Below are 25,771 nucleotides of genomic sequence, written 5' to 3' on the forward strand. Positions count from 1 at the left end.
TCCACAAAGCTGTTTTATTCAAACTGAAGTTCTGTGTTGCCTATGCATCCACACCTGCATGTATCTACAGCAGGTCACCAGCACCTCCCTCAAAGGGACAACACTTTTAATTAAATGAGCGGCCAGGTGATACACCTAGTGCCAAGCTTAACATATGTTTTAGCTGATAAGCAGTGTTTTGTTGGCAGGGTACGAACACTGAATTCAGAGTTAAGATACGTGTGTTTTTTTCACCCTTCTCTTAACAGCAGACAACTAGTAAAGCAGAGAACATACTTCAGATTCCCCACATTGGTACTGCTTTCTGGCAGGCAAAAGGTCCAGACCGCTCCTTTCCCAAATTTTGTCCTGACACCAGTCCTTTTCAGACGTGTTAGGCTGGGATAGCTTTGAGCAACAGTGGAGTGTTAAAACCTACCTCAGGGGTTCAAATGTAGCTCACTGTCATGCCCCACAGCAACCGTGTCCGGTCGGAGAGCCTGAGAGATATCAAGGTGACCCAGTAAGCTTCATGGCCTGGTGGGGTTTTTGAACCCTGGTCTGTCACACCCTGGCTGGACACTCTAACTGCGACACCACCCGGCTCTCAAAGTCAACCCTAGCCAATGCACACACATTAATTAAGCAAGAGCACCTTATTACATTAAACACACACACACACAAACTCAATGGGCACCATTATTTATCAAGCACACAGGCAACGGCACTGATTGTTAACAAGTCTGATTGATTAGACAGGCAAAATGGGCATCGGTTTCCATTCCCTGGGATTGCCATATGTTTCTTCTTAATCATCGGGAGGAGTGGAGGTGGAGGAAGAGGAGGAGGAGAAAAGGCTCTGTGGTGTTTTTTTTTCTTGAGTAGCCAAACAGGTGTTGAAGCAAATCCTTAATGCTTTGAGTTTCGCCTCTTTTGAAGCAGATGGGGTGAGTGGATGAGTGGGAAAGGAGAGAGAGATTAGATTCTAGCCTCTCATTTTCTCTGGCCTCAGGTCAAGAGCTCCAAAGAAGACTTGGCTATTAATCGTTAAAATGTTCATTTGATGTGAAAAAGGGACACCCCTCCCTTAAGACCAAGAAGTGAAATAATGTTTCCCTTCACCAATATCATGTTCCTTTCTCTCTTTGCACACTGAGAAGTGCCAGGGGAGAGTTCTTTTATATTCTTAAGAATATAAAACAAACTTTCTCTTCATCTTAGGCCCCTAAGGGGGAAAGGCTCAGGGGGTCAGGTTGGAGACAGTGGTGTAGTTCATACGCAATGCTTAACCATGGTTAACACAAACCATAGTTAACACTGAAATGTCTGGCAGAGAACTGCTTAAACTTTGGTTTATTAATTTACCAAATAGTTAAAAGCTCCAGGAAGAACAGATGAGCCTCGAGAGTGGTTTGCATTTTTTGCAGCTCTTCAGCTTTGGGGTGAACTACAGCTAAGCCCCCAGGCTCTGATCATACTCCTAACCGTGGCTTACAGTAATGTGTGAAACAGGCCAGTGTGAGATTTTTTTCCTTTTAATCCCTCAGCTAAGAGTACAATAAAACAAAGACACCACAAAGCCGTCGCCTCGTCACCCGAGAGTCTCAAATCAGGGCCCTGTGCCAAAGTATGCAATTCTGAGAACAGAGAGCAAAAATGCAGGTGTTTTAACACGAGAGGGCAAACACTTTATTGCAGTAACTAGGAAATGCCACCTCCGATAATTACACATTCATCCATTTACAGCAATATGATATGATTGTGGAAGGAGGGGCAGAGGGCTTGTCAAAAGGCTGCTCAGATCAAAAGGGCTCCCTTAGGTTTAAACATGGAAATTAACACTGCTGCGTTAAAATGTTCTAACCCCACTAAGTCAACTTTCATTTCTCTGCAACGTTTTACTGCTTTTGCATGAGCCTGGGCAGTGACCTGTGCTTTCAAGCTAATGCATGTTACCTTCGCAGCTTTAAGCCTCCCCTTTTTAAAACACCCTTTCTGTTCTTCCCTTCCATGCAATTTCCATTAGCCAGATGAGGTAGGAAGCGAGCAGGAAGAGAATGCAAATTATCATCTGTGTTACCTCTCTGGCTGAAAGTCACCTCCGTGACAAGGGGAAGAAGCAGCAGAGCCGGTTTTGGGTGCCCAGGTGTATGTCAGAACCTGCAACTTCCAACATTCGGAATCGTTGGATGGCCCCAAGTTCAAGTTTAATGAGAGGTTCAAAGTAATGCACTTGGCACACTCTCCTTGTGTTAAAGTGTTGTTTTCACAGGGAAAACATGTCATACAAAAACAAGAGATAATGCTATTCAGCATCTAGTGTGGCAGCGGGGGGGAGAGAGAACCGGAGTCTTCACAAACTGCAGTGCACTGCAAGTAATTTCTGTTTTTAGCTATCTGCTGATTTTAATTTGTTTTGATTTTTAAAAATAATAATAATACTTATTTTAACTGATTTTAATATTTCTCTCTCTCCCCCCCCCCACTTTCTCCATGCAATGCAGAGTTTTATAAATTTCTCGCATATCACCTCTTATTCGCCTTTTCCTTAAAGAGTCCCAAATGCTGCCTTATACCGAGTGGCAGCACATCGGTCCATCAAGCTCAGGACTGTCTACACTGACTGGCAGCAGCTCTCTGGGGTTTCAGACAGGGAGCCCCTCCCACCCCTACCTGGAGATGCAAGGTGGTTCTTTCTAATGAAATTCAGAAGCAATACAAACGCAAGAAGATTGAAGATTTTATTCTAAACAGCAAGCATTATATACATTACCAAGCAAGGACTTCGATCTGCTACTGGGAAGCCATCAAGAAGTGGCAAAGGGACACCACCAGGCAGCCTCTGTTGGCTATTTGCAGTTTAGTAGCGCTGCAGAGAGCTTGCTGGGGAGACCATGCATTAAAAAGGGACTCAAAAATAACTTAAACAAGGTTTTAGTAACAAAAACAAAAACTCCTTATACACTAAATACATCAACAACAAACCAGACCCAACCACCAACCCACCCCCCAGGGTAATGGGAGAGCTAGGTGCTGCTCCTTATATACTATACCCAATTGCTGACACAGCTTAATCAATACAACTCAGCAGCACCTGCTATGTTTCACAGCTGTAAAGCTGGGTCTCGTTATCTTGCTCTGGCCCTTGCTCTGGCCCCTTAAAGACATACACATCGGGTGGAACAATGATGAACCTTTACATTTAAATAAACCATTCAACAGCCTCAGGTTGCAGGACCCTCCGGCCATGAGTCTGTACACGAGTTTCACAGAAGTCCTGCCCGACACCATCTGATTTATAGCTAACTAAGTCTGTTAGCCTACGTGTCTTGCCTGACTAGCTAGTAAAGGTAAAGGTAAAGGGACCCCTGACCATTAGGTCCAGTCGTGGCCGACTCTGGGGTTGCGGCGCCCATCTCACTTTATTGGCCAAGGGAGCCGGCATACGGCTTCCGGGTCATGTGGCCAGCATGACTAAGCCTCTTCTGGAGAACCAGAGCAGCGCACGGAAACACCGTTTACCTTCCTGCCAGAGCGGTACCTATTTATCTACTTGCACTTTGACGTGCTTTCTAACTGCTAGGTTGGCAGGAGCAGGGACCGAGCAACGGGAGCTCATCCTGTCGCGGGGATTCGAACCGCCGACCTTCTGATCAGCAAGTCTTAGGCTCTAGCTAGTGCAGATTATTAATTAGCTAGCACCCTCTTCCAATACCCCACGTTCCTCCAAACAATGTCTAACACATCAGAAGGTACCCTGCAATTATCACTTATTCCTTCCACCAGATTATACATTAAAGGCTGCTCTCAGCCATCAAAGAGCAGAACAAGAGATAGAGGGGAAGTAAACAGAGGCAGGAAGAGGTAACGGTAAAGGACCCCAGGACAGTTAAGTCCAGTCAAAGGCAATTATGGGGTTGTGGAGCTCAGATTTCAGGCCGAGGGAGCCGGCGTTTGTTCACAGACAGCTTTCCAGGTCATGTGGCCAGCAGGACTAAACCGCTTCTGGAGCAACAGGACACTGTGACGGAAACCAGAGCACACAGAAATGCCGTTTGCCTTCCCGCTGCAGCGGTACCTATTTATCTACTTGCACAGTGTGCTTTTGAACTGCTAGGTTGGCAGGAGCTGGAATAGAGCAACGGGAGGTCATTCCGTAACCAGGATTTGAACCACCGACCTTCCAATCAGCAAGCCCAAGAGGCTCAGTGGTTTAGAACCACAGTGCCAACCTCATCCCTGGCAGGAAGAAATGACCATGTCAGATCACTAAACTCCTCGAACTACAATTGTCTTCCAGATAGATTGCCCCTAGAGCGAGGGACTGAACCTGAAGCCTTCTGCAATGCAAAGGCAGCTCTACACCACTGAGCTACAGCCCCATCAAACATTAGATATGACTCTTACTGTGATGGCTCCCTGAGATATATTTGCAAGCTAGAAAAAAAGGAGCAGCCAGACAGATGAGTGGCAGGTGCCAATCCTACCTAGAATAAAACAAAACTGACTGGTGTGAGGCTTAAATGCCTTTCCCAACAACTGCTTATTTCAAGGCTTTGTCTCCTCCGCTTCTCAGGGGTTTTTCTTTTGCCTCCATCATCACAGATTGCTCAGCACTTCTCAGCTCCCCGACCCCCCCCCCCTTAAGTACCTGGAGACAAGAGGCAGCTGGGAGCAGGCAAGTGGAAGTTACAGCTTGACAAGAACCAAGAAATGCAACTGCTGTTATACCAAAAAGTAGTCATAGTTTGCAAGGCAGAAGGTGAGAATAAAACCTTGGCTTTTTTTCTTTTTTTTTTTTTAAGGCAAGAGTTTCTGATTCTGGTAAAAAGCAGTCTCTTAATATGCCAGTGTGCCAGTTTTTCCGCTCTCCTCTCTCTCTCTCTCACTCTCTCTCCCCCCAAATTGAAGTAGTCAGGGAAAAGCGTTTTATTTTTAGAAAGGCAACGTGCTCCTTTTGTCCGCTTCAGCAGACACCGCTGCATCACAGTAAGGCGATCCCATTGCAGCCGCAACGTGAACCGCATAGTCAAACACACAGGAAGTTCCTAGGCAATATGAAAAAGCATTTACTGTGCTGTGAAGTCCTGACATGATGGTTATACATGTCAGGTTTCTAAAAAAGAAAAAGAAAAAGAAATTAAGAGGTGGGAGGAAAACACCAGGTACACTGTCATATAATGGGACTGCAGTTTCCATGTCAGAAGGGTAACTAAAACCAGCTTTGCAGGTAGAGAACAGGTGAGGCTATACCTGCCATGCCGAAAGTAAAGCACACCTCAAGGCTAATAAATGCTTTGTGGGATTAGCTTTCATGGACAGCACCCTTCTACCTTGGCTGTACTAATGATTTTCTCTTTTTAAATACTGTCACAATGGTTCTACATGTATTTGCTTTTATGCATGGTTTAAGTTCGTTTGTTTTTAACTGGACAGTGCATTTTAGCAGTGTCTTGCATCCAATGTTATTTGTACATCGCTCAGAGAGCTTTTCGATCAAGCGGTTTATAAATCTAATAAACAAACAAGATGTTTTGTGCAGTTTCCCATGTAGCAACAAACTCTGCAGGACATTCTCAGTATCGTATTTCTGTGGCCAAAGGGGTGATCTCTCTCTCACTCTTCAGCTGTTTGCTACTGCAATGGAATCCCTGGCATGGGCTGCTAAAAGCTACCTCACTTCCCAAGAGCAAAAGGTGAGGACTCTTCCAGGGACCTGGCTGGGACCAGATGCAAACAGGCTCTTCCCCTCCTGGAACTGCCTGCATTCCACCACAACAGTATATAATATACATACACAGAAAGGACAGTCTCTTGGCAGAGGATGTGGTCCTTTGTGTTAAGAATACTAATGCTCCCAGTCATGATGAATGATGAATGATTTAGCTCCATATGGCACAACTTCTGCCCATGAACTTAATGTCATGAAAGACAAAAGCAGGGATGTGGGTATTCTCTCTCTCTCTCTCTCTCTCTCTCACACACACACACACACACACACACACACACACCACACAGAGTACATGGTCTCATGTCCAGTTATCCTGATGTTCGTTTTGCTTTCTTTCTCTTAAACCAAGTTCCTTGCTATAACTGCAACTGCTGAGATGTGCATGGGTGACACCCCCACCCCACCCCACCCAAGTTTCTGAGCAGGGGATGGGCAGGGCTTTTGTGTTCCCCCCTTGCCTTGTCTGAGGCCAGCATATGAGATTGGCTGCAAACCAAAAAATAATTGCAGGAGGGTTGGACAAACACACACATGCACTCCAAAAGTTGTATGGAAATGCCATTACATTAAGGCCATGCTTCAGTTGTTGCCGTTTACACAACGAACAGATGCCCTTTCAGGATATGCTCCCCGGGGTGTGGGTGTGTGTAAAGACCCTTTGCAGCACAAGGTGTGTAGTTTTTCATATGGGTGCTTTCATTCAACACACACTGGTTTGTGAACTGCTGTTGTCCCAGGGATGATCTTGGGTTGGGGCATGTTAAAACCAGCCTCCAGGCAGTGAGCTTCCCACCACAGGGAGTTTGAGCACAATGTCCCCTTTCCTTGTTATGCCTCCTAGTCTCCATCTACCCTCCTCCCAAGAATATTGTGTCTCTCTCCATTTTCCACCAAACACACAGGCTGCTAAGCTGGCAGCAATCATACCCAAGAGCAGGTCAGAACTCAAGAGCGGCAGAGCCTCATCAAATCAGACTCGCTGACAAAGGAAACAGCGTCTTGGGCTTCCTACAAAATGTAGGCTAAAATGCCACCCATTTGCTTTTCGACCCATGCACTAAAAGATGATTTCCGCTGGCTAATTCTTCTGCTAAAACCCCCACAGGCCAGCTCTAATCCTTTTAAATAGCTTTGAGATTTCTGCTCATCTCTCCCAAATCTAGTGATCAAACGAACGAGCGTGAATGTGGAAAAGGAAAGAGGGACTCCCTTTAATTTGTATTTGAAGGTGGTGCGTGGAATGCAGAGGCAATGTATGGGGGGGAGAGACTGAAACTGGGCCTTTAGTAGGAATGCAGTTGTGCACCATCTCTACATCAGTCTGACAGCTATATTGTTAAAACACATGGAGACATCATGGAAACATAGGAAGATGCCTTGTAACAAGTCAAACTCTTGGGCCCATCTGGCTCAGAAGTTCTCCAGGCTTTCAGATTGGGGGCTAGGGTCTCTCCCAGCCCCACCTGGGGATGCCAGGGCTTGAACCTGTGGCCTTCTGCATGCAAAACAGATGTAGTACCACTGTTGTGTGACCCTTCCACAGTCACAATTACTAACAGTAGGTGGAGTAGGCTGGACTCTGGTTCAGGAATCCAGAACCCACCACCCAGAGAAGAGCAGATGATGGGGCTGCAGCTAACAGTCCCTACATCAAGCATCTGATCAGGCATGGGCATGAGGAGCGAAGTCCGAGTCACCAGAACACCCTTTCTTTCTTTCTTGAATTCATTTTGTAGGCAGTGGGTGCCTAATCAGGCATGTACATGGTAACAGACGCAACAAATCAATTATCATTCTCTACAACAAAATGGTACTTATCAGGGTAGAAGAAGGAAACCCAACATTATTCTTGCTTTCATGATGCTTCTATGATTTGAGAGAAAGCTGCACACACACACATTATTATTACTAGTAATTATTGTTTTTAAAACAGGCTTGGCAAACTATTGTTGTTGTCGTTTTTGCTTTAACATGAGAGATGCAGACACAGTTTTAGAGCATGGCATAGCAGGGGGAAGAGAAATGTTCTGTGTGCTTCTCAGCTGAAGTAATACATACTCCAAAAGAGTGCGTTTCTGCGTAAGCATTATGTCTAGGGTCTAAAAGGACCCAGCTGGGCCACTTGCTAATAGTCACTGATACACCTGTCCACCATAGGTTTTGTCTAATCTGCTTAAAACAGACACCTAATTGGAAAACTTGCACAAGTAACTCAGAATCGTATTCTTACAATTATGGGCAAATAAAACTTTCCAGTCAAAGGAGCCTCAGTCCTACAAGCTCCCTGCTGATTGCTCCCCTTTCCTTCTTAGACAGGTGTTGGCTAGCCAATAAAATTGCATCAGCCACAAAAAAAATCATACTGAATCAACTCTTTGTAATTTAGTACGCAACCCCAAATAATCTCTGGCTCTGCTAATATGTAGGCCTGGTTTGCAGGTCACGTTAAGCCAAACCATGGTTTAGCAGGTGCGTGCTATATGTATGTGGGCTCCTGGAAAAGAGATTCTGGCCTCTTTGCTCCATCTCAGCTGTTCTGCTGCTCTGCTAAACTAGGCCAAGTCATGGTGTTTGGCACATCATCCAAAACTGAGCTTGTGTCTTAGCTCTCCTGTAAGAGAAACTCTGGTTGCAGTTTGTAGTCCGCCCACAGAGAGCTAAACCACGAGCTCAGGTTTGGACAACAAGGCATGACATGGCTTAGCTCAGCGCAGCGCAGCATGGGAGGAGCACAATCTCCTGTTCCAGAGTCTGCAAGTTCATGCTAAGGCAGGGGTTGGCAAACTACGGTCCGCGGGCCAGATTCGGCCCAATTGCCCTCTGGATCCGGCCTGCGAACGGTTCTGCAATTGCCACTTGGATAGGTGCGATCGCCTTTTTCAATTTTTTATGGGTGCCACTTTATTGCGTGTCCCGCCCCCCCCCCCGGGACTACATCTCCCCAGCATGCTGTGAGGTTGCTCAGACTTCTTCGACGCTGGCCAATCCGAAGCCTTAGCAACCTCGGGCCTCCCCTCCATTGGCTGGTTTGATGCGAGCTGGTGGCCAATGGCGACCCTTCCCAAGACTCACTGCTCCAATCGGGGCGAGGCGCAGGGCAGGGCGCCTTGTTGACGTCTAGCTCCGAGTAGGGAAGAGGAGAAGCGAAGGGGCGGGAAGAAGCGGGAGCAGAGAGCCTACGAGGAGGGAGAGGGAGGAGGACTCCTCTTCTGTGCTGCTCGGCGGTGACGCATTAGCAGCACGGTCATGGACACCCCGGGGTAGGGGCCCTTCCTGGCGGGGTGGCTGCAGCCTCTCTGCACAAGCCGAGATCCAGTGCTGGCGGGGCGCCCCCTCCCCAGCCCAGCTCAGCCCAGTCCACTCCATCTGAACACGGTGAGTGGAAGTATCTCAGCCGCTCTGTCTCCAAGGGAAGGAAGGCATAGGCATGTGCTCGTGCACACTCATGCGCAGTCCTACCTGCCACAAGCTCTGAGGGACAATGAACCCCCCCTCCGCAGAAAAAGTTTGCTGACCCCTGTGCTACAGTATTGTGTGCAGACCAGGCCAATGACTGCACATTTCTCTTAATTTCTGTTCTCTGCCCTAACCAGGAACCTCCTTGTTTTGCTTAAGGAGTAGGATGGATTTTTATGTTTAAAAAAAATGGGGGAAGGGGAAGTTGTTGCTTCTTTATGCCCAAATCCTAGGTGTGTAACCTGTAGCATGTGGCAGAGACTGATTCAGCCTGCAACCTACCATCTTGGAACTGTGTCTAAAAACTGACCCTATCGCTACGACATTCAGCCTAATTGGTGCTTTTTTTTTCAACCCCCACCCTCGTCTCTCCCCTTCTCTTCTTTGCTTACAGCGGTACCTCGGGTTACAGACGCTTCAGGTTACAGACTCCACTAATCCAGAAATAGTACCTCGGGTTAAGAACTTTGCTTCAGGATGAGAACAGAAATCGCACGGTGGTGGTGTGACAGCAGTGGGAGGCCCCATTAGCTAAAGTGGTACCTCAGGTTAAGAACAGTTTCAGGTTAAGAACGGACCTCCAGAACAAATTAAGTTCTTAACCCAAGGTACCACTGTACTACTTCCGGGTTAGCAGAGTCTGTAACCCAAAGTGTTGGTAACCTGAGGTGTTTGTAACCCGAGGTACCACTGTAATAGATTGCCCAACTGTGAAATTTAGAGCTGTTGCTGCTTGTTTTCTTAGTAGAACAACATGGCTACCCCTTTTGTGTGTGCATGTGTGTGTTTTAATGCAGCGTATGTAACTTGGGCTTTTTACAAGCTCTGCACGTTCCTTTCGTAGCAGCCATCAGGCATTCCAGCAGAATAAAAAAGAGAAAACTATTAGCAGCAGCATCCAAAGTGGTGATCAGCCAATTAGTTTTAATAGTTATGCTTTTAAAAGTTATCAAAACCAAGGCATTAATAGCAGGAGATCTTTTTTTATTTATTTTTTTGTCAAACGGTTAGGAAATGGGGGCCCTCTACTTTCTGCAAACAGATGCTAGCAACCCTGATGTGAATCATTCTGTTAAATATATCATTAGCCAAACGAAGTTCTGTTAATGACACACGGCACACCCGTCATCCTCTGCCAAACCCCGGTGATCAAAACTTCCTAATTTTAGGTATCTCAGTTTGGCTCACAAGTAGGCAGAAATGGGATTTTGTAAGATTTTCAGCCCCCAGCACTGGTTATCCTGACCTAAGAGAGCTTTGCAGGTTGGGCAACAAAAATTGTACATAAGTATCCTATCTAATTTATGTAGCTAATAGATGTACTTTTTTGCTGTTTATATGTTCATACTACAGTGGTACCTCGGGTTACATATGCTTCAGGTTACATACGCTTCAGGTTACAGACTCCGCTAACCCAGAAATACTGCTTCAGGTTAAGAACTTTGCTTCAGGATGAGAACAGAAATCGTGCTCCAGCGGCACAGCGGCAGCAGGAGGCCCCATTAACTAAAGTGGTGCTTCAGGTTAAGAACAGTTTCAGGTTAAGAACCGACCTCCGGAACTAATGAAGTACTTAACCCGAGGTACCACTGTATATGGAAATCTTAAAGTATGCTAATTTTCATGTGTGGTTTAAAAATAACCATTTAAAAAAAAAAAAAAATCCAAGCGATGGAATGATGGAATGGATTCATGAGAGGGGGGGGGGGATATCTATAACACCACACACATGAAAGAGACACTGACTGGTTCATCTACCACTTCGATCATAGATTGTTTTAACCTGGTTTTAAAGTTGTATTTTAAATCACTATTTAAATAATAATGATGACCTTACCCCAAAAGGGAAGGTTTGAGAGATGATCACATAGAAAAGAAAGATTCCTAATAAAATTCTTATCTGCCTCCTTATTATCCCAACCCACCGGGTTCCAAGAAAGAATGTTAAGACCTTTCTAGATGTTTTCTAGTCATTTACTGTACCTTAGTGGGGAGCGGAAGGTATCATAATTTGCTTTTCTATAATTACCTAGAGTCCCTGGGCTTATCTTGAGCATTTGTTAACAGATAATCCCTTTGATCTCTGGAAAGTAGATTGCTAGGGTAGGAGTTTGAGGCCTCTAACCTGGAGATGTTTCTTCCAATACCTGCATTCAGGCCAATATAATTGATATTCCTTTCTTGTCTATTGGAATGTATCTGGATACTATTTGGATAGGTGACAAAGGCAGGAGTCTTATAGCTCAAGAACTTTCTGCTCCTTTCCAGACTGTGATTCCCATTCTCTAGCAAGTACAGGTTATTTGGAACACCTTTTAATTTGAAAAACAGCTCTCTGTCAGCGAACATATGAATTAGAGACCAAAATTTATCCCATACAACAGGATCCTGAAAGGTTAGTTCTGTAGCCAAAATTAAGACAGGTATTTACAACGTAAACCATTTCCTAAACCCAGGGAAACCCCTACAATGGACTGAATTCCTGCTTGCAGTTCAGATTCTGTTTTAATTATTCTGCTGGGTTTTTTCACTGGTCAGTTATGAATGGCCACCCCCCCCCTCATTCACAAGCTTTCAAAGTATGTTTATTAAGACATCATTTGCTGCCTTTTCTTCCCATCTGTGCTGTAGGGCAGGAAATGTGCAGTGCTGCCCCAAGCCTTCAGAGTTCCATTGAAAGACACCAGCTTGTACAAATTAGATTAGGTGACAGACCCAGATCATTTCCTTGGAATGTAGCAAGTGGATTATTAGAATACTCATCCCCTATCAGTAGCCTTGTATCTGAAGGAGTAAAGAGATGAATGGAAAAGGACTCCTCCAAGTCCGTCTCATGAAGATTCATACTGGCATAAAAGAAGGTTTCTGAGTTCAAGTTCCAATCTTGATGGGCGTAATTTAATTCTTTGGTTACTGAATTTGATAGGGGCTTGGTGAACTCAGATCTATCTCCAACTTTCATGTACCTTCAAACCATCAATAAACTCAGTTTCTACTTGGGAGGGTCTTACAGTTAGAATTCCTGTCTCCACTAACCAAACCAGTGTACCAATTATGGCATTCAAAGCCAAATCTTCCTTTTCTAATGTGTCAATTCTACTAAACATACCCTCTGCTGTTTGTTTAAACAGGAGACACTGGTCATGTAAAAGTTCCCATAGTGAGGAACTTTCAGTCTCTGCTGTAGCCAAGTCTTTTATGTCAAGATACTCATTGTGCATGGATGACACTTTGTTATATGGATTAAGCTGGGGTTGCCTGGGAGCATATATATCTCTTCCTAGCAAGTCCAGATCAACTGACCAGTTAGCTAAGCTTTCATTAAAGGAGTATGTAGCAAAACCTCTTACTTGGGATAAGGCATCTCCAGAGCTGTCCATGTAAGACATTATTAACTTTATCTTCCCACAACTCCTTTGCCAATACCTGCGTCTTCCTTGCCGAGTCTCAATAGTCCAACACAGATTTCTAGACTAAATCTGGCAAAGGAGTTCTGGGTGCTTTATCTGAAGTACCGTAGGCCTGTGCTTATGTAATAACCATGTGAAAACTGTGGAGTACCCTTCAGTCAAGATGGACGTCTAAACATTTCTCATCAGCAGCTGAGCCAAAACAGCTGCTCCCCTATCGCCTGTCCTCCATTTAAAATATGTGGCTTGTTAAGCCCACGCAGAAGTAATACAGATAAAAACAGATATGTTCCTTGCTTGCATGTGGCAATTATCATTAGCTGCTGGTCCAACTGGCTTTAAAACCATTCAAGATAAAATAAATTAAAACAAGGACAGACCGCAGAGCTCAAGGACAAGCAGCCTTACTCGTTACCATCTCCATCTGAAAAAAGCTGGTTTGAGAGATGCCAGCACCCTGAATAAACAGTGGATTGCCTTTATCAAGGGTAGCCAACATGGTGCCCATTAACAGCAGGGACAATGATCAGAGATGATGGGAGCTGTAGTCTAGCAAACTCTGGAGAGCACCATGTAGGGCATCCCTAGCCTATATCAATGCAAGAATCTACAAAAATGCAAATACAACACGCTGGCTAATAACTGTTGGTGAATATCTAATGATGTATCATACAACACATCTCACAAAATATACAAGTAACTACAAGTAGTTATATAGAGTAGTTACAGTGGTACCTCAGGTTACAGACACTTCAGGTTACAGACACTTCAGGTTACAGACTCCGCTAACCCAGAAATAGTACCTCGGGTTAAGAACTTTGCTTCAGGATGAGAACAGAAATCGCACGGCGGCGGCAGAGCAGCAGCGGAAGGCCCCATTAGCTAAAGTGGTACCTCAGGTTAAGAACAGTTTCAGGTTAAGAACGGACCTCCAGAACAAATTAAGTTCTTAACCCGAGGTACCACTGTATATAGATTAGAGTATATGCAGAGTATATACTGTCCTTTTGAGGCTTCTGAGAGACGTCTTCCTTTGAGACTTTTGTGAGATGTCTTCCTTTGAGAGACGGCTTGGCGTTCCTCGCTATTCATTGATTTGTTTGGTTCTTTGTTTGACTCTGATATATATAACTACTTGTAGTTACTTGTATATTTTGTGAGATGTGTTGTATGATATATACATCATTTTGAAGTGGCTTATTCGTATATTTTGAATGACATCATAACCAATTATATATTCACTAATGGTTATTAGCCAGCGTGCTGCATTTGTATTTTTGTAGGTTGGTTACATTTTGCAACACAGGGGTTTGTGTTTGTTCAGATTACAGTGGACGCTCGGGTTGCGAACGTGATCCATACGGGATGCACATTCACAACCCGCAGCGGCGCATCTGCGCATGCGCGACCTCCAAAACCTGGAAGTAACCCGTTCCGGTACTTCCAGGTTTCGGAGCATCCGTAACCTGAAAAAACGCAACCTGAAGCATCTTTAACCAGAGGTATGGCTGTATTATATCAATGCAAGGCCTGTATCAGTGCATCCCTTCTCAATTATTACAGTCTTGTGCAACACGGATCCTAGTTGCTGGTGTTTCTTTGTTAAAGAGAAAAGCTCAGTTGCTAGAAAATGTTTTTTCCCCCAAGGAATGAATGACAAGTGAGACCGCATAGTTCTTGCTGGGTGCAGGATGGTCCTGTGTTCTTTGGGTGCAAAAATACATGTAGCACAAACTACATATATCTACGTACCACTCCAAGTGCTTTCTTAACTTCCTCGCTCTCCCCTTCCTGCCCCCCTCCCCAAAATGCTATTGCAAATTGACACCAGCTGCACTTCGTGGCTTTTTGCCTGGTTGCTTTTCTCAGACCCTCTACCAGATCATTTTCCCAAGGAAGGGGAAAAACGATAAAGCAAAGCAGCAGCGCCACTTGGCATATGGACAACCTCCCACATCGGGGGAAGCAACTGTGCCACAAGGTTCTGCTCCCAAGAACAAAAGCCCACTTCTAAGCGGGGGAAACTTCGTTGAGGACCCCAGCAGAGGAAACCACCAGCTTAAAAGGACATAGCTCAGCAGTAGAGCACCTGTGTTCCATCCCTGGCATTCTCCAGGTAAGGCTGGGAATGCACACCATCTGAAATGCTGGAGAACTGCTGCAGTCAGTGCAGAGAACACTGAGCCAGGCAGACCAATGGCCTCACTCAAGAGACACAAAAAGCTTGAAAATCTCTCGCTGCCGTTTACAAGAAACTACAGTGCATCTTAAAAAGAAAGCATCTTAAAAAGTAGAGACATCACCTTGCCAACAAAGGTCCATATAGTAAAAGCTATGGGTTTCCCAGTAGTGATGTATGGAAGTGAAAGCTGGACCATAAAGAAGGCTGATCGCCGAACAATTGATGCTTTTGAATTATGGTGCTGGAGGAGACTCTTGAGAGTCCCATGGACTGCAAGAAGATCAAACCTATCCATTCTGAAGGAAATCAGCCCTGAGTGCTCACTGGAAGGACAGATCCTGAAGCTGAGGCTCCAATACTTTGGCCACCTCATGAGAAGAGAAGACTCCCTGGAAAGACCCTGATGTTGGGAAAGATGAGGGCACAAGGAGAAGGGGATGACAGAGGATGAGATGGTTGGACAGTGTTCTCGAAGCTAGAAGCGTGAGTTTGACCAAACTGCGGGAGGCAGTGGAAGACAGAAGTGCCTGGCGTGCTCTGGTCCATGGGGTCACAAAGAGTCAGACACGACTAAACAACAACAACACAGTGGTTTTCGTAGCAAACATCTGAATTATTTTGCTTCATTTCTGTTGCTAATGCCTTATCGTTTCATCTTTTGTTCCTTATTTTGAACCCTGGTGAAGTGTCTCAGGAGTAAGTGTAACTTTTTTACTTGGTGCTTTCTCCAAATACTGAAATACTAAATAAGATAGATAACAATGTGTAACAGAAAAAGAAGTATGAAATTAGGTTAAAGGTGTGTGAAAGAAAGCAATAGAAGTGGAAAGAAATTGCAATTGAGTAGATTGGAAGTCAAACACAAAGGTGGGGTGAGGGGTGGTGGATGGTGATGGGAAAATGAATTATTCGTGGGATTGAGTGTAGGTAAATGTATGTTTGTATGCTTGTATATTTGTAATATATGTGTATTAAAAATTATTTTTAATAAAAAAATTATTTAAAAAAAACTTGGTGCTTTCTGGTGAGCATCACTATGCACAATGTTTGGGATTTTTAAGTACATTATTAGTAGCACAGCAATTGAATTTATGACTCCACCTTTCTATAAAAGTACAAAAGGCATCTTACACAAAATCCAAAATGATATTTTGGATTTGACTCTGATAAATTAAAATGCTTTTGGAATCCTTAAATATTTCTACCCCTCTGAAAGACTTCAGGGAGAGGCAGAAGCTAAATGCATGAGTTGGCCAACAGAGTATTTATTTTAAATTGTGTAGGATGCCACTGGGGAGTTCTGATTAAATACCACCACTTACAGGCAGTATACTGGATGGCAACCTCTAGTGGAGTCAACTTGAGGAGTGACAGTTCCTTTGGGATAAGAAAATCAAAAGCCTTTTCGGTGAAATGTTTATGAAACACAGACGAGGCTTTTCGCAGCAGAAAAGTGAATGAAGGTTGACATGCATGTAAGTTGCCTGCCTTCCCTGTATGAATTGTTTGTGACACGCTAAGGGATAAAAAATGGCTTAGGGAATATTTCAGTTACATAGCTGTATTTGCTCTCTTTTTGGGTGGGTGGGGGTTCATGCAACCCTTTATTTTTTTTGCAAGAACAAATATTCTTCCAGATCAGTTACCGTGTCTCTTGTAAAGTGATGGAGTTTGCAGGGGGGAAGAACAGGATAATTTTTCAAGTGTTAGCAAGGAAGCGTATTGTGCCAAATGTGAAGAGTTACTCCAACCACAATGAAAACAGAGAGGGCCTAATATAGATTAGATTAGACCACTGCTAGGAGCTCCCAGCCTCTGTGGTTACTTGCCCAGAAATTTAGCTGGTGTTTACTTTGAGAAAACTGAAACTGGGAGCAGCCAGAGCAAAATGCCTGGTTGGCTGATTAAAGTTAAGTATCCTTTCCTTCCTGCCGATGCCTGTAGAAGCCCACGGTGTATTGATCTAAGCCTTCAGATGAAGTTTAGACAGAGCTCCCCACCACTTATCAATGCTGGTAGGAAGCAGGGAAACAAAACCACCGGGTTTCACACTGGTCTTCCAATAATTTGGTTGTTATTCTTTAAAATGCATGCCAACATTCGTAGGAAAGGGATGGGGGTCATGCTAGAGAGAGGTACTGCTTGTATTTTAAGAGATCAGCATGAGGCTTTTCTTACAATTGCTGGACGACAGAGTTTATCGCTTTCATGGTAATACTTGGGGAAACTCTTGTAGCACAATGCTAGGCAGGTCTACTCAGATTTATCACCAACAAAGTCTAATGGGACTTGCTGGCAGGCAAGTGTATTTAGCACTGCTATACAGTATGTTTTGAGCCACAGGGAAGCCAAAACTATGGGTTCACACCCTTTCAATTTTTAATCATGAATCCTTTGCCCTTTAAAGCTCTCACCTGATCTTTTCAGACTGGGGGTAGGGAAAAGATAGATTAGGATCTCAAGGAAAATCTCTGCATGATTTGCAGTAGTTCAGCAAGAGTTTTAAAAATAGCAACAAAAGAGGCTATCTCCTTTCTGAATTAGAGACCTGGAATCTCTGATCTGCAGTAACTCAACTCTAGTCTGAATATTAGAATCTCCGATCTGTTAAAAAAAGAAGTCAAATGTAGATTTGTATTGGATTAAGTAGGTCATCTCAGTACTTGGCTCAAAATGTACAGGAGCTAAGGGGCTCCATCTCCTGAGCCACCACTTCACGTCTGGCCCTGTTTGGTGGGTCTCGGGGTTCTATTTAAAAACAAAGTAGATATTTAAAACCAGGAGTCTTCTCTGCAATTTCTCTACAAATGAGTGAAGGAAAAAACCACCTAGATAGGCTGCCAAAACCACCCCCTCCTTCCCATCCTCTGAAGTCTAAGTGAACTTTTTGGAAGAGGCACAGGGGAAGTGTGGTTGCAGGAATAAAAGCCAAACTGGGTTGCCCTCCAGATGTTGTTGGGACCCTAACCACTGGTCATGCTGTCTGGAGCTGATGGGAGTTGGGAGTCCAGAAACATCTGGAGGGCACTACATTGGATAACCCTGTTGTAGGGCAACAATCCACTTTTAATTGTGCAACCACTTTTAATCTGAGTTTACAATATGTACTTGGATCCCTCCTACAAAGGAGTGACAATCTAGACCAGCGGTTCTCAATAATAATAATAATAATAATTTATTTATACCCCGACCATCTGGCTGGGTTTCCGCAGCCACTCTGGGCGGCTTCCAACAGAACACCAAAATACAATAACCTATTAAACATTAAAAGCTTCCCTAAACAGAGCTGCCTTCAGATGTCTTCTAAAAGTGGTGTGTCCACTCTTAAAGAAAACTTCATTAGATCCCTTAGACCTATCCAATTACCGCCCAGTTTCAAATCTTCCATACCTGGGTAAGGTAATTGAGAGAGCGGTTGCTGAACAGCTTGGTAGGTTTCTGGAGGAAACATCGGCATTAGATCCATTTCAGTCCGGTTTCCGTCCTGGTTTTGGGACCGAGATGGCTCTGGTTGCCCTAACAGATGATCTCCGTAGACAACTAGATCGAGGCGGGTCAGGACTGCTGATCCTTTTAGATTTGTCAGCAGCCTTTGACATGGTCGATCATGATCTTCTGGACCACCGCCTCGCAGACATGGGGATACAGGGCATAGCCCGTAACTGGTTGTGCTCTTTTATCTCTGGTCGGGGACAGAGGGTGGCACTAGGGAGGGAAATGTCGTTGCGCCACTCCTTGGTGTGTGGAGTGCCGCAGGGCGCAATTCTCTCCCCGATGCTTTTTAACATCTTTATGCGCCCCCTTGCCCAGATTATCCGGAGCTTTGGGCTGGGCTGTCACCAATATGCTGATGACATTCAGCTCTATCTGCTGATGGATGGCCACACCGACTCGGCCCCGAACACACTGACCAGATGCTTGGAAGCTGTGGCTGGATGGTTTCGTGGGAGCCGATTGAAACTAAATCCTTCGAAGACAGAGGTCCTATGGCTAGGTCGGGATGGCATGGAGATGAGGGACCAACTCCCTTCTCTTGTGGGGGCCCAATTAGTGCCATTGCCTTCCGTTAAGAGTTTGGGTGTAATCCTTGACGCCTCCCTTTCCATGGAGGCGCAAGTTACAGCAACAGCCAAGGCGACATTTTTCCACCTTCGCCACATCAAGCAGTTGGTCCCTTACCTTTCCTGCCCCGACCTGGCCACAGTGATCCATGCAACGGTCATCTCCAGGCTTGATTCCTGTAATTCGCTCTACGCGGGGCTGCCCTTGAAGCTGTCCCAAAAACTCCAGCGGGTACAGAATGCTGCAGCGAGGCTCCTCACGGGGTCTCTGCCATGGGAGCATATTCACCCAGTGCTTTTCAAGCTGCACTGGCTCCCGGTGGAGTACAGGGTCAGATTTAAGGTGCTGCTTTTGACCTTTAAAGCCCTTCACGGCCTAGGACCCTCGTACCTACGGGACCGCCTCTCCTGGTATGCCCCACAGAGAGCCTCAAGGTCCATAAATAACAACACCCTAGTGGTCCCAGACCCTAAGGAAGTTAGATTGGCTTCAACCAGAGCCAGGGCCTTTTCAACTCTGGCTCCGGCCTGGTGGAACGCTCTGCCTCATGAGGCCAGGGCCCTGCAGGATCTGATTTCTTTCCGCAGGGCCTGTAAGACAGAGTTGTTCCACCTGGCCTTTGGCTTGGAGCCAATTTGATTCCCTCCCTCCCTCTCTTTCTTTTTTCTTTTCCAATGAGGCTATATTTTAATATTTTAATGTTCTATTATTTTAATGCTGTATTTTATTTTTGTTTTTAAGTTGTAATCATTCATCTTGTTTTTATTATTGCTTGTAAGCCGCTCTGAGCCCGGCCTTGGCTGGGGAGGGCAGGGTATAAATAAAAAATTATTATTATTATTATTAAAAGCTAAGGGTGATGGGAGTTGTAGTTCAACATCATCTGGGGACCCACAGGTTGAGAAAGGCTGGTCTAGACTCACCCTTACAAGGGGAATCAGCCCAGAGCCTTCTTCATGAGAATATGCGTCTGCAACCACTAGTAGCCATTGTTGCTAAACACAGACCCCCATGCTAAGAAACATGGGGTGATGCCTTATGCTGAATCAGACCACAGTGCTCCTTCTAGCTCAGTATTATCTCCAGCAGTTTTCCAGGGTCTCAGGCTGGAGTTCTCTCCCAGTCCTGACTGGAGATGCCAGGGATTGAACCCGGGACCTGCTGCAGGCAAAGCAGATGCTCTAGCATTGAGCCATGGCCCCAATTCCATCCACACGTTCAGAGGCAGTGTGCAGACAAGTATAAGTTGCTGGGTGTAGCAGCATGAGAGAGATGCTGCTTGATGCTGGATTGGATGGACCTGCTGTTTGATTCAACAAGAGACAAGAACATCCAATTTGTGCAGCTGATCTCATGCAGCCTTTCATTTATCTACCTGCAAAACAGTCCTCATCCCTTCAGTGTGTGTTTTGCACTTACACTTACTCTGCCCTCCAGATGTTTGGGGACTACAACTCCCATGATCCCTAGCTAACAGGACCAGTGGTCAGGGATGATGGGAATTGTAGCTCCAAAACATCTGGGAGGCCGAGTTTGCCTATGCCTGTAATATATTGAACTGGATGGGCTAATATGACCTCTGTTCCTAAATCAGGGCTGGAGAATTTTTCCAGCCAAAGGGCCACATTCCCTTCTGGGGGCCACATTCCAGTAGGGGGCAGGGCTAGAAGCAAAAGTGGGTGGAGCAATGAATGTAAATTTCACATTTGCACAATAGGCTAGTTTACATACACACACACAGAGACACACACCCTCCTTCTATCTGGATGCAGAAGAGAAAAATCTCCACATCCTGCTCAAAGAAGCCAAAATGAAGGTTATCAGTAGCAAAGTGGTTTCAGGCCCTTGTGGCTTCCTGGCAGTTTTCTGATGCCTCTATCTTTTCTTAAGTCTCCATATAACAGGATGAGATGAGATGTCGTAGCTCAGTGACACAGACAGAATAGAATTAAGGGCTGACACTTGTCTGCTCGCAGCGGATGCAGCCAAGCCTAGACAGCCTGGCTCGAAAGAGTCCAATTACAGCATACGCAATAGCTAGCAAAGGATGGCTTGCAAAATATGTGTCTTTCTTCCCCATTTCCACCCCCCTTCAGTCCTGTCAAGGGGGCAGCCAATGAACAGCCACAGGAGAGGTTTATTGCCTTGCTGCACTATTTGCGAGCTTCGTGGATGCCCACTGTGGAAAGCAAAGTGCTTGACTGGCATGAGCCTTTTGCGTAAGTAATTCAGGGACATAGGGAAGCTGCCTAATTCTGAGTCAAGCTACTGATTCATCTAGTATTGTGCATAATGACCAGCAGTGGCCGTCCAGGGTTTCAGGCAAGTATCTCTCCCAGCTCTACTTGGATATACTGGGAAATGGAACATGGAACTTAGTGCATGCAAAGCACATGCTCTACCACTAAGCCACACCCCCTCTGAATATTCAGCAGCAGTCATATTCTTAGGGCCCAGTTCCAGACGTGGAACGTACAATTCATAAACTTGCCACCCATCTGTGGTAGTGTCCATAAGTCATGTGCTAGAAGGCTAAAACAAGGAGGTAAAAGTGAGGGGTCCATACCTGGGGCACCCCTGGGAGATGCTGCAGGTATTTCAGGTTAGGTAGAGTAAACTCCTCAGACCAGCAAAGTCAAGTGATTGTGTTTTAATAGGATTGTTTTATTGTCCATTTATGGAGGGTCATATTTTAATGTTTCTGTAGCTCGTTTTCATATGTTGTAAAATGCTTAGAAGCCCATTTTGGCATTTGTAAGAAGTAATAATAATAATACTTTTTGTATTTATACCCCGCCCTTCCCAGTTTAAAAACTGGGCTCAGGGCAGCTAACAGCAAATATAAAGCATTGATTAAAATGTGACTTAAAAACAGCAAAAAACAGCATAAAATACAACATAAAATGCAGCATCAATATCAATAAAATTCAAAAATTCAGGGGTCATTTTTTTTGGGGGGGGGCCCAGTCAGTAGACACCAAATGATCACCAGGGCTAACTGGCCAAGTTGGTCCTACTAGGGTCAGCAAGGAGACCAGGGAAGAATTTAAATGTGGGGTCCCAGAAAGTAAATAGTAGTAGTTTTCCAACTATTTTCCAGTAATTTTCCAGTTCTACCTATTAGCACCTCTGGGGATTGGCTGCTATTTTCTTCAGTCTGCACAACTAGTTATGCCATTTATTGCACCTTTCTCCAAAGATATGGGGGCCCCAGAGAGCATACGTTTTCTCCCCACTGCATTCATTTTATTATTATTGAAGCAGCCTTGTGGGGTATCCTAGGGTAAGAATGTGCAGCTGGCCTAAGGAATCATAGAACAATCAGAGTGTTTCATGGCTGAGTGTGGCTTTGAGCCTAGTCTTCCCTGGTTCTAGTGCAACACCCCAGGAAGTATACCACTCAGGCTCCAAAACATAGGCCTCATGCAAATTCATCAGTTTTACTGCTAATTTATCCAAACACACATGTTTGAATGTACTTTTACCTAATATACACATTTTTGCACAGCAATTTCCCTGAAGATAATGCATTTTTGTATTCTGTTTTTTTAGAAATATGTATTTTTCTATGTACACCATACCATAGTTTATGAATTTTTGCACTGCATTGCAAAATTCAGAGACGTTTGAATTTCAAAGGGTGTCTGAATTTCGGTTCATGCACTCTTTTTTAAAATGCAAATTTCATAGGTTCATATTTAAATGAGAATTTATCCTCCATCCCTGCTCCCCAGTGATTGCACTTGAAATCTGAAGAATTTACTCCTCTGCAAAACTATTTGCTACTCATCCGGCAGCAGTGTGCTTGGACTTAGGAGAACTTTAGGCACTGTATGTTTTGTTCAAGACTTCTGAAATGGAATTCAACCAGCCATGAGTTGCCCGGGGAGGGGGGTGAAGTAGATTTTATCTTATGGGTATTGCATTTCTCCTGCTTCAATGGTTTTATTTGATCACTTAATCTCAGGAAGCTTTCTAAGGAGTGCATCTACAGGCACTTAAATCTGCTTTGGATAGCAGTATTTCTAATCCATAATTCACTCTTTCACTGGAAACAAGAAACAGGGGTATCTACGCAACAAGAAGTAGCATCTCTTCAAACCTTACAGGCCCACCTTCAGTGCCGACTGCTCAGGACACCCCAGAGAAGTGATTCCACCAGCCTTTCCCCCAGCTCTGGATTATTTTGCAGCTCAGGCAATAAGGCAGCAAAACAATTTCCTGATGAAGTAGGAAATGAGCTTTGGAATGAGTTCAGGAACCTTCAGAACAGGGATTTAATTGAAAGCGCTTGGAGCTCAACAGCCTTACCAAGAAGCAAGTGCGCCATTTCTAAAAGCACAGCCATCAATGCATGTTTCATAGGCCAGGCCACCGCTCTTAAGAAATTATATTACTACTACTACTATTACAGATTTTCAAAATGGCACTGTTATGAGGCACAAAAAGGGTCAAAGCTCTCACAAATTGGGCCCTAAAGCTCTCTCATTGAGAAGCTAAGTTTACAATATGCAGTAAGGTCCCAAGACTGACATAAGAAAATGCTACAGCACCCTACCATTAGACCGCCCTTCTTCCCAGGCAATACCCATTTCTGACTGTGCTTTGCACATTCCTTGAGTGTTTCTTTCCTGTTGGCATGTGATCCTGAACTCTGATAACATTTCTAGCTTGCCTGAATAGAAGACAGTGAGGGGTGTGGAAGGTTGGGTGTAGAAATTCACCTATTGTGCAAGAAGGTTGAATTAAAAATTGCTGCACTGCCCACTTTTGCCACTGTGTCCGCCCACTGCTAGCATGCGGCCCTCAAAAGGTTGTCATGAAGGGAATGTGGCCCTTAGGCTGTAAAGGGTTTACCCATGCCTGTTGCATGGGTTTGGGTCTTTGGGGAGATGGAAGTTTTGCAGGGCCAAGCTGGGTCATTTTGCTGCTTGAAGCAAGTGAAACAGGTGGTTTATGAACATATTCATAGACTATATTTGTATGTAAAATATTGCAAGGTGGTACACAACCTAAAGTCGGATCTTACTTCCAACACTGGTGACAAGACAGTGTCCTTCACGGCACCGAAGGACAGGCTAGTTTACAGGATTATGGAGAGACCGTGTGACACATTCACCATCAGCCAGCTACCATGCCTGTCCCCTCCCTCCCTCTGCCTAATGGTAGGGTTGGTCCTCAAGCAACCAGAAGGTCAGCTTCCTCTATTAACCTTTCACTTACAAACTGAATGATCCCCACTGTTGTACTTCCAAAAACAATAACCCATTCTAGCCATAGACCAGACTTCCTCAACCTTGGCCCTCCAGATGTTTTGAGACTACAGTTCCCATCATCCCTGACCACTGGTCCTGCTAGCTAGGGATCATGGGAATTGTAAGCCAAAAACATCTGGAGGGATGAGGTTGAGGAAGCCTGCCATAGACGGTGAAAAACCTGCAATGCATGCTATAACTCAAGTGGTGCCTCGTCAGATTGATACTGAGGGTACACATCATAAGCATGGAGTTTATCAGGGTAGGAACAAAAGTTGGAAATATTATATATGGATCCAGATAGTACCACATACAAACTCTAATGATTATACTCCTGAGAAGCTGCTGGTAGGGAAAGATAAATTATTGGCAGGTCTGAGCTACTATAAAAGCTCTTTTTTAACCACAGCATTTGAAAAATAGCTCCCTGTACTCTGTTTCAAACCAGTAGTACACAGCAGAGTGCTTGGACAAAGCAATATTTCAGCCTGTGGGATCCATCTTGAATTCCTTGGGAAGCTAAGGTACTGCTTAGTTCCAAGCACAGCTGCTGAAATATTTGAAGATGATTGGTGGGATGGGAAAAGGAAGAGAGCTCAGCCCATTAGGACACCCTTGGTTCCAAGTGTATTTGAAATTCTGTTGGAAGAAGAAGGGGGTTCACCTGGCCAAACGGGAGATGTGGAGCTATGACGTAATGAAACATGCACAAAGGAATCTGCCGTTGAAGCAAAGATACAGAACCTAGTACAAATTGAGATATTCCTACTCTTCTGAACACATATGGTGCAAAACACAAAGGACATATCAATCCAGGATATGCTGGCTGGGGTACTGTAGTGACCAAGAGTGTAAAGGCAGTTAAGTCCTCAGTTCAATTTGCATCTCTAACACACAACTCTGTAGAAGAAGTCTTAGACAAGCTGATATATCTGCAATATGATGACAATTACCAGTGTGCCTTGGGCTTGGCACTGGGAGTTGGTCCATTAGGGCAACTCGGGTATTGCCCCACCAACCTCAGTCTGCCCTCAGCCATCCCCTGCCTGCCTTTCAGGGCTGTTGTAAGGATCAAGGAAGTGTGCTGGATACTCAAAAGCACTACGTAAAAAATGCTAGACACATGTGTGTGTGTGTGTGTGTGTGTGTGTGTGTGTGTTGTAAAAGAATCCACCCTCTAATTCAGAAGTACTGAATTTCAGACCCAGGGGCCAAATGCATCACTTGAGACCTCTTTGTTTTGTCCTTGGGAAATAGACATGCCATGTTCCCTCTCCTCAAGCCTTGACCCTCTGCAGTCCGGTTCCACGCCTTACTTGAGTGCTTTTGCCTGGCTTGAATGTGTCTTTGAACCAACTTGGCAGACCACAATTCCCATCATCCCAGCTTACTTTTCCATGATGTTGCTGGACTACAACTCCCATCATCCCAGACCACTGACCATGCTTCTTGGGGCTGATGGGAGTTGGGAGTCCAACATCCTCTAGGAAATTGGGAGCCGCCCAGAGAGGCTGGGGAAACTCAGTCAGATGGGCGGGGTATAAATTATTATTATTATTATTATTACTGGAATGTCCAGCGTAGTCATGGAGGAAGATCGGGGTTTCAAATGCCTACTCAGCCACAAAGCTTACTGGGTGACCTTGGATCCTTGGATCCATCGTCACCCTCTCTAGGCCTAGCATACGAGAAGGCT

At 44.8% G+C, this 25,771-nt stretch overlaps 1 protein-coding gene and 1 long non-coding RNA gene across 13 annotated transcripts in view; one reads left to right on the top strand and one right to left on the bottom strand.

Moving 5' to 3' along the window:
- The window catches only part of FBRSL1 (fibrosin like 1), a 779,020-nt gene that overhangs the window by 684,320 nt on the left and 68,929 nt on the right, over nucleotides 1-25,771 (bottom strand). The window lies entirely within an intron of this gene.
- Nucleotides 8,211-12,166, top strand: LOC308465433. The gene is made up of 3 exons (XR_013980434.1): nucleotides 8,211-9,085; nucleotides 11,435-11,561; nucleotides 11,798-12,166. It is a non-coding gene; the product is annotated as an uncharacterized lncRNA (long non-coding RNA).

The sequence above is a fragment of the Podarcis pityusensis genome (genome assembly GCF_964106645.2).
Source record: "Podarcis pityusensis genome assembly, chromosome: 16".
NCBI lineage: Eukaryota > Metazoa > Chordata > Lepidosauria > Squamata > Lacertidae > Podarcis > Podarcis pityusensis.